At 46.9% G+C, this 9,230-nt stretch overlaps 1 long non-coding RNA gene across 1 annotated transcript; it reads left to right on the forward strand.

The window, feature by feature from the left end:
- The first annotated feature begins 1,920 nt into the window (after positions 1–1,920).
- Positions 1,921–7,776, forward strand: LOC143641542 (uncharacterized). The gene is made up of 2 exons (XR_013155370.1): positions 1,921–2,012; positions 2,798–7,776. It is a non-coding gene; the product is annotated as an uncharacterized LOC143641542 (long non-coding RNA).
- Positions 7,777–9,230: the final 1,454 nt, after the last annotated feature.

The following is a 9,230-nucleotide window of genomic DNA, read 5'->3' on the forward strand; positions in this document are numbered from 1 at the left end:
TCAGACCATTTCTCTTTGTGTATGGCTCACCAGGTTGCCAATGAAGTTAAAAAATTCTGAGCTTCCTTTCTCAATGGTGTGAGGTGGGGTGGGTTGGGAAGTAATGTCAGCTGGTGTTTTGTCTGCACAGACCAAATCAATGCATGCCCAGGGTGGAATTGCACCAGAGTTCTGTGAGGGGGGTTCTGTAGGTACAGTTCCTGAAGGCAGGTCTTAGAGCTAGTCAGGCCCCAGGTGCTTCTCTGAAGATGTTAAATTGATGCACCTCTACAGCCTGGAAGCTGCTGATATATTCTGAGAGACTTCACCCCAGGAACCTCCCCAGGGTTTCCCTCATGAGGTGGAGCAGCCAATTTTTTGCCCCTTCTCTTTCCTGGCCTCCTGAGCAGACACTCAAATTTCTGACCCACCCAGGTTGTCCTGTGCATTGCCACACTCAACAATGGGGTAGGGAGCTAGTCTCTCCCCAGCCTCTTTGATCTGTATTCCCCTGGGTAGAATACTCCCTGAGCCTGTTTTTCTCTTGGTTTGTTAGGCACAGGCTGTCATGTGGCAGGTCTGTATGTTGGGCCTAGCTCAGATTTTCCAGATCTTGGTTCCTGTATCTGCTGACACAATATGGTCACCTCAAGAAGGCTCCTGCCATGGCTTTCCATGGACAATTGGAAAACATGAAGCATCATTCATGCATGAATCAGCATATTGTGCAGTACAGCCTCTGGATCAGCCTAGGGCAGGCTACAGCTCTGATCTGAGGATTTTCTACACTAGGACTGTTGTATTTGTCAGTGGATTCCCTCTCGCTGTGCTAATACCACTACTACTGCTAGCAGCTTAGCTCCAGTATTGTCCCCTTTTCTTGTTTAATGAAATTCTGAGTCTCTAAGGAGCTCTGACTGTCCAACATTGGGTTTAATGAAATCCCTCTTTCACCCACTCTGCAGAGAAGCAGTATTCCTGCTGCTTGAATATTGAGTCCAGGGGTGACAACAAATATAACCTCCCTTTAATCTGCCATCTTGGGGTTCACCAAGAGGGTATATTCTTAATTATAAATTTGTCATATTGAGAGCTCAAAATATGCAAATGTTGGGTTCAAGTTCATCTGAAAAGAAGACAGTTTAGAAATTCTCACTCCTAGGCTTGAGTACTCTTTTCTGGAGACCTTTCTGATGAAACAGACACAGCACTGGCACAGAGCCCCATTTCAGTACTGGAGAAATCAAGACACAGAGAACAGCAAAGTCCTTCCTTTCCCTTCTCTGGTTCCTCTGGTCTCTGTCTGCCAATTCCCCTTTTGTATGAGAGCTGTATCATAGCCTCAACTGTTCCCACATGTAGGGGGTTCTCCTTGGATGAAGGGGGCTAAATGGAAAGCAAAGGAAATTAAATGCTGTTCTTCCCCTCTCCTCCTCCCCAAACTCCTCCCCCTGTTCCAACCTCTTGCTAAGGTAACCTGCCCAAGGAATTTTTCCTCCCTGCAGGGAGGAAGTTGTTAATTGATGCCTTCTGGGCTGCTACCTACCTGAATCACTCTATTTGGCCCTTACCCCTTCCCCATTTTCTTCCCACTTTTTGGCTCACACTGCCTGGTCACTTACACTGGATGGAGCAAGATAGGTGGGGCAGAGTAACAAAGAATGTATATAATGTATAAAAGGGGCAGGACATTCCCACTTCTTGGAATACCAGGACACCACTATCGCCCACTTTTCCCTCCTGGGATAAATTTCTGTGTTACTACTTTTTAAAATAAAACTTGCTTTTTTAGCACTTCTCTGGTGTTTAACCTTCATGTCTGGAAAGCAGAACTCACTGTTAACCAGTGGTATCAGAGACAGATATTCAGAGGCTGCCCATGCTCTTGCTTCTACCCCTGGTCTGTGTGACCTATTTTATGTCTTTTCTCCAAGGCACTTACTGAGCATTCAGTTCCATGGGAAGTGAAAGGAAAAAGCACATGAATTTCAGGATCTTCTGTCTTCAGCAGAGAAAGCCCATCAGGGAAAGAGGTAAAAATTAAGAAGTAGAAATTGGGAAATAGTTCTAAAGTGGGGCCTCAGTTAAGTTGGGGTTGATGAACTAAATAAATAAGGGTTGGCTGGAATGATGAGTTGGAAGAGGTTATATGGAGCAAGAGTCCAGCTGAACCAGAGAAGCAGGGTGAAGCCAGAATTAAGCATTCAGTGCAGATTGGCATGCATCAGATGGAGAGAAGGAGGCCAATTTGGATCTGGGATGTTGGAGAGGGATTGAAATGTTTATGCCTTCAGAGCCCTTTCTCCACCCTTATCAAGATAGCCTGGCCCTGCTGCAATCTGTTGCTAAGGTAACCATAGGGCATGTCACATCAGAGAAATAGAAACCTATGATGGAAAAAAGGAAACTTAACTTGCAGACTGATGCTCACTTCCTGGTCTTGGGGCCACACATGGCTAAGATGGTGCCTGGCGATCATCCAGAAGGTGTTACCATGCATTGTGATGAAAAATCGGACCACCTCTAGGATAGGTTCAGAACCCTTCTGCCCTCATGGACAGCTCGTGCCTCCCCTTATTGCCTGTAGAATATGTGTACATGTGAACTCTCCTCACCCTGCTGACCTTTATCCTGATTGGCTCCTGTGCTTTATATTAGCTGTGTGTGCTTCTTCAATAAAGGAGCTCCGGCCTTGACTGGTCTCCCTGATGTGTCTGATTGTCCTCCATCAAGGGAGGGCTGGGTGTGGGCGGTCAGTCAGCCCTCTCCTTTCTTGGCTCATCCTGGCTGGGGCATGTTCTCCCTATCTCTCCTGCAGGTCCGTAGGGAACGAGGACTAAAAACCTCGGCATCTGGCTCCCGAATAGGGACACAAAGAAGTCAGTTCACCAAAAGTGAAAGTATTGGTGAGTCAAGCCTAGCGAGTTCCAAGGTAAGGGTCTCCCTGAAGAGTGGGGCAATTTCACACTAAGCATGATGATGTGGCTCTTAAAGCACTGAGATTCATGTTCAAAAGCTGAGGTTTAGAGATCTCAGATGCCCAGGCCGAAAAGGTCTGGGAAACCTTGACATGCACTGCACCCTGGTTGCCAGTCTTTTTGATTGAGCCTGCGATCATGCAGAACAATTGGTGAGGAAGAGGAAGATTAACCTGGGAGAGGACCCCACTCTGGGGGTCTGCATGACCCTATCTGCCCTCAAAGAACATCTAGGGGCAGCAAAGACCCTTTTAAGACACCTACTCCTCCTACCTCAAAGGGCCACGCAGCTTGGGAAACCCTTGTTGAGGAGCGACTTGGGTCACAGTGAGTCTGTCCTCTCACTGCCCAGGAGGAAAAAGCTTAAAGCCTCACTTTGACAATGGTCTCCTAGACCTTTTTGATCCTTGGCCTTTCCTCTGAGTTCCGCATCAAGTGTTCCTGTCCCGGAACACATGGTAGACAGTCGGGATGGGGAGCGGCCTCTGCCATACTGTCACCCCTCCCCCCACAGAAATTCCCCACCCTCTTGTGCAAACCCGGAAAATCCAGTTAAGCTGCCATCTTGTAAGACCAGTAATGACTTATTCCCATCGTGTATGGCTTTCCCAGTAAATGCTAACCCTGCAGGCAATAGACTGGTCTTTTGGTATCCCTGAGAGGCCCAAGATTTGAAAGAACTCAAAAAGGCCATCTCCGAGGATGGACCTAATTCGCCCTGGGCTGAAACCTTCCTCCAGGGTCTTCTTCTTCAGAGCCCTTTCTCTGTAACCATAGGCTACAAACAGTGTACCACCCAAGACTGGAAAAACTTAACCAAGGCTGTGCTTCCTGGTCCCCTGTACCTGAAATGGTGTGCTTTTTTTTTTTTTTTTTTAATGAGGAGTGCCATGCTCAGTTGAGAGGAATCAGGCTGTTGATCCCCTGGTTCCTGTGACAGCTTATGGGATGCCGTCGGGGTCCAGTAATCAATTTTCCACAGGCCTTCAGCAGGCTGCTATTCCTGCCCCCTACCAGGAGCAGGTATGGGCTTTAGGACTGGTGGCATGGAACAAGTTGGAGGAAGGCTCCTCAGAGCCCCCAGTAGCAGAAATTACTTAGAGGGCTACCAAGGATCTTGCCATCTTCGTCAAGAGGGTGGAAAAGAACCTCCAAAGGAAATTCCCCCCACGGCCCCTTCGGGACCAGTTTGTCAAGATGCTGGTCTGGGAGGGGATGACCACAGACCACAAACTAGCCTGTGCGGGGATGAAGGACAGATCTATGGGGAGGTAGATAGTGGCCACTAAAGATGTCGGTACTCAGGCCCACCAATCACAGTCATTGGTCGTGGCCTTGCAGGCCCAAATGCCTTCACTTGCTGAGGCCCTTACTACTGCCCTTGCCTCTTCTAGTGGTTCCAGGAAAGGGGTTTGTTATGGGTATGGTCAACAGGGCCACTTCAAGAGAGAGTGCCCTACCTGCCGAATAAGACCCGGTGCCCTGCAGGGACAGCCTCAGGCCCGGCAAACTCCACCTAAGACACATTGCTTCTGGTGTAGAAAGGGATTTCATTGGTGGAGGGATTGTAAATCCAAATTTGAAATTGAGGGGAAATCTTTAAACTAATAATGGGGTGCCCTGCAGCCCCATCAACCAAAGGAGGCACGTCGCCTAGTGACCCACCTAGGGCCCACTGGACAGTTCCAATAATCCTGGAAATTAAGCCAAAAATGGATATCTTCATAGCAGGGAAAAATTTCCACTGCTTGATTGACACCAGAGCGGATTGGACACTATTAAGGAAAGAGGAGGTTCCCCCACAATGGAAGCTGACTCCCAGACCTCAGATATTGGGAGTGGTGGGTGAAACAAGGTCTGACGAAACCAAGGATTGGCTTACTTGGAAGGATGTAGATGATAGTCAGGGAGAGGAATGCCCTCTGGTGGCATCTGAATTGCCAGCTAATCTGCTGGGACAGGTTATTTTGGGGGGAAGCTGAGGTGTTCATCACCACAGATCACAAAGGGAGTGAGGAGTACCAGCAACAGTTTGGCCTATCAGGTCCCCTTTGCTATTACCAGGGGGATCCACTTTTTGAGACATCGAGGCAGAGCACTCCTGCAACCAATGTGAGGCCTCACCCCCAATCCTAGAGGCCACTGTTCCTACCTCCCCGCCATTCAATAGCTTCCAGGCCCTCCAGTGTGGGGGAAACAGTGGCCACTTCCCCTAGATAAACTACAAAAGTTAAAAGAGATGATATCAGAACAACTGACCTTAGGGCATATTAGGCCCTCTCTGAGCCCTTGGAATCGTCCTGTATTTGTCATACAAAAGGACACAGGGAAATGGATAATGTTACAGGACCTAAGAAAGATTAATGAGCAGATGATTCCCATTGGTACCCCCTTGCGAGGGCTACCCTGGATCCCATCCATCCCACGAGATTTGACTCTCGTTGTGATTGATATTGATGATTGCTTCTTTTCTATTCCCCTTGATTCCCAGGACTGTAAGAAGTTTGCCTTCTCCATTCCCTCTGTTAAGTTCCAGGGGCCAGACCAATGATATGAGTGGGTAGTGTTACCCCAGGGCATGGCTAACAGTCCAGCTTTTTGTAATCATTATGTTTCACAAGTCTTGCAGCCCGTTCAGAGGCGATCAGACATAATACCATATGTTTACATGGATGACATCATTATTGGGGCAGTGGATGCCACCGCCTATAAGGAACTCCAGACTCTCTTACAGAAGGGAGGATTACATATATGTAATGACAAGGTCTAGACCTTATGTTTGTTGAGGGAGACACGCTTTGGGGAGCCACGCTTTGATGCCATACTTCATATCCTTGGCTCCCCCTGTAGGCAGTGTGTCACTAAGGCCCTTCTCAATAGTCGTTGCTATGGGACCAAATATAATTGTGGAAATGGCTTATGGGGGGCATATGTAATCCACGATCTTGAAGTCTGTGAAGCTGGCTCAAGTCGCCTCACTACTCTTGGCTACAGCATCTGCTGGCCCAAACCAGCAGTTCTTGCTTCTAACCCCCAAGGCCCCCCACATGCCCATGCATGAAATTTGAGTCAGGCATGGTCCACACTGCTTGTTATAAATCAGCATCTAAATATACTCACAGGGGTGTAACTTACTGGATGGGCCACTCTGAGGGGTCCCATTCTGAGTACCAGTGTCCTGGAAGCGGTGGTAAGCCAATTTGTTGGTCCCTAAACGCCCCCCCTGGGGTACAAAGTGCATGTGATCTTTTAAATGTAACAAGCCCTAAGATTGCTCAAGACTGCTGGCTGTGCTTAAATAATGGACCATTAAAACCTACTGCCATTCCCATTTGGTGGAATATAACCTCGCCTCTTTCTAGTAGATGCCCTCTACTCCAACCCCACTCAGAAGTCTCTTTGCCTTTGGTGACCATGCCTAACGTCACCTGTTTCACTAGAAATGGCACTCAAGATGTGGGGATGTTGAATACCTTCTGGTGTGAAGGCAGTAGGTTTTTTGACGGATCAGTAGGTGGTATGCTCTGTCCTCCTAATGGTACTGCCTTCTTCTATGGGAATATGGCGTACAGAGTCCTACTGGGTAATTGGAGTGGAATCTGCATTGTGATTCTCCTCCTCCCTGACATTGGGATTCTCCCTAATAACCAGTCCCTGCCCATACCTGCTGTTGATTATTCCCTTTCCAGGCCCTGAAGAGACATTCATGCTGTTCCTTTGCTATTGGGTCTGGGGGTGGCCATGGGGATGGGACCTGGACTTGCTGTCCTCGGTACTTCTTTACAGATGTACAATAAGCTTTCTCAGCAGATGAAAGAAGATATGCACCATGTTGCCAGCACTATCTTGGACCTGAAATCTCAACTCGATTCCTTGGCTGCAGTAGTCCTCCAAAACTACCAGAGAGGGAGGATTGCCTGTTCCTACAGAAGGAGTGCTGCTTCTATGCCAATCGCTCTGGTATTGTTCAAGATAAGATTAAAAGGTTACTGGTGGACCTTGACAACCATCGGAATGAGCTGCAATCAAGCTTTCTATAGACTGGGCTAAATGGGTGGCTCCCTTACCTGCTCCCCTTTGTAGGATCCTTGGTTACTATAATTCTTGTATTTACATTTGGACCTTGTGTAATCAAAAGGCCCCTCCATTCTCTGAAGGACTGAGCCAAAGCTGTTCAATTGATGGTGGTCTGGCAGCTATATGCTGTCTTACAAGATACTGACTGGGAACCCTATGAGGTTGGCCATGGCCCCTACCAAGATGTGCAGGTGTAAGACAGAGACAAGAGGGTTTTTCTTCATAGGCCTAAGTCACCTCCCTTCCTTGAGGTTTCCCATTGGGTCTGCCGACCCTGCGGGTGAACTGCCTGAAGAGCCAGAGTGGTAGTCAATGATGGGTAAGATCCCCAAAGGGGCACAACCTAAGACAGGCACACTTTTGAGTAAGGCAGACACCTGCCAATAAAACAAAAAGGGGGAGATGTAGGGCACATCACATCAGAGAAATAGAAACCTATGATGGAGAAAAGGAAACCTAACTTGCAGACTGATGCTCACTTCCTGGTCTTGGGGCTGCCATGGATAATATGGCCCCTGGTGATCAGCCAGAAGGCATTACTGTGGGTTGTGATGAAAAATTGGACCATCTCTAGGATAGGCTCAGAACCCTTCCGCACTCATGGAAAGCTCATGTCTCCCTCTACTGCCTGTAGAATGTTTGTACATGTGAACTCTCCTCACCCTGCTGACCTTTATCCTGATTGGTCCTGTGCCTTATGTTAGCTGTGTGTTATTCCTCAATAAACGAGATCCTGCCTTGACTGGTCTCCCTGATTCATCTGATTTTTCTCCAGCGAGGGAGGGCTGGGGCAGGTGGTCAGTCGGCCCTCTCCTTTCTTGGCTTGTCCTGGCCAGGGTGTGTTCTCCCTATCTCTCCTGCAGGTCAGGAGGGAATGAAGACTAAAATCCCAGACAGGTAACCTGTCCCAGGGATGGTCCCACCATACAGGGAGTTATAAAAATTGTTAATTAATGTATCTAGTGCCCCCTTTCTGCCTGGATCACTCCAGCTTGGCCCCTTGTAAGGAGCATCTGCCTGGGACATGCTGGGACATGCTGGGACACACTAAGTGCTGACCATAAAGAACAACAGCCATCTAATTTCTTAGTCATGTGTGCTTGCAATTGATAACGACCTGTAAGGGGCACTAGCCATAGGCATACTTAACAATGACTGGTTATAATTGATAGGGAGATAGAGAAAGTTTTGAAGTCATTCTTCTGTGTTGTAGCCAAGGGAAAAGTTAAATTGACAGTATTCTTTCTTTTTTTCCCCTTAGGCCATTTATGAAGCCTGCTGAGACTGTCCTTTGTATTTCAATATTAGCTTCAGTGTGGCCTTGGCCAGGGAGATTTCTGCCTAGGGCTTTACAATGTAGGAGAGTTCTGATTCCTTTGTCTAAAAGTAGAGTCTCTGGAGGAATCCAGAGCTTTAGTGGCCAGTAGAATTTCAAGCAGCTACCATAAACTATTTTTTATTTCCAGGTCCAATTCCATTCATCCATATAGGGCAAAACAAAGTGAACATAAAAATAAAAGTATCCTAGGCTGGAGTTGTACTTCAGTGGAAGAAGACTTGCCTAGCATGTGTGAGACACTGGGTTTGATCCTCAGCACCACATTAATATAAATAAATCAAATAAAGGTATCATGTCCATAAACAACTTAAAAATATGTTTTTTAAAAAATAAAAGTGGGGTTGTGGCTCAGTGGGGTTTGGGGTTGTGGCTCAGTGGTAGAGCACTTGCCTCAAATATGCAAGGCCCTGGGTTTGATCCTCAGCACCACATAAAAATAAATAAATAAAAATAAAGATATTGTGTCCACCTACAACTAAATAAAGAAAAAAATAAAAATAAATAAAATAAATAAAAGTGCCCCTGCAAGTGAACCATTGAGCGTAGGAGAAACAATTTGTGAAGCAGTGTGGGACTGATGAAAAGATAAATTCTTCCCTGTTTCAAAGCAATCCATATGAAAATCTTAGGGAGAAATTTCAGTAAATTGGTAATGTTCTGCTATCAGCTAAAGTGCCCACAAAATAAGATGTTCCTGCATTTGGGCTGAAAACTACTTCTGCTTAGGGCTACTTCAACTAGAAACAAAGCAGAGTATGCTAAGAACTGGCTGAGTTTGTGAAATTTCAAGGAACTAGAGAAAATATTTTTGATGTCCAGGTCTAACTCCATTTATTCATCCCTACTGGGAAAAACAC

Source organism: Callospermophilus lateralis, chromosome 1 (genome assembly GCF_048772815.1).
Source record: "Callospermophilus lateralis isolate mCalLat2 chromosome 1, mCalLat2.hap1, whole genome shotgun sequence".
Taxonomy (NCBI): Eukaryota; Metazoa; Chordata; class Mammalia; order Rodentia; family Sciuridae; genus Callospermophilus; species Callospermophilus lateralis.